The sequence below is a fragment of the Plasmopara halstedii genome, assembly GCF_900000015.1.
Source record: "Plasmopara halstedii genome assembly, contig: Scaffold_672, whole genome shotgun sequence".
Taxonomy (NCBI): Eukaryota; Oomycota; class Peronosporomycetes; order Peronosporales; family Peronosporaceae; genus Plasmopara; species Plasmopara halstedii.
Window position 1 is genome coordinate 226589 of NW_020187589.1, and position 595 is coordinate 227183.

Genomic DNA, 595 nt, shown 5'->3' on the forward strand with positions numbered 1-595 from the left:
CCTCCTGCTGAATCAGCCCTTCAGTTGATCTTCGCAACGTTCAGTGCGCATATTCGGTTCTTTAAACAGCGACTGTATGACCAAGAATCCAAGGCCACGCTACAGCACACTGTTGAAGCCATGAAGTCACATATACCGTTTGGCTCCTTTGTAGGCCGGTGGCCGGGTCAAATCGATGCTCGGTCTGGTTCATAACAAATTTACCCCTATATAGACTACCGGTATACCGGTATGCTATTTGAGAGTTTTGACCAATTGACAATAGCCACATATTTTATCGCCTCACTTTCAAATTTTCCAGCCAGACAACAAGTGACCTTGTGGATCTCCAATGACCCTGTTGAACCTGTTTACCACCGACGGCGACATCCGGAGCGGCTCTGCTGGCTCGCAACCACACTCCTCTCTGCGGACTAGCATGCTTCCGGCTGTACCCGTAAGGGGGACGGGGGGGCATGTGCCCTGAGAGTGAGAGTGGCAAAAACTTGGTAGCGGCCGATACGGATCGACCCAGGAGGCCAACCGATGAAGAGGTGACTGAGGACACTTCCGTTGCGCAGGTCGATGGGCCTCGTATCCTTTACTGTGGCGACAA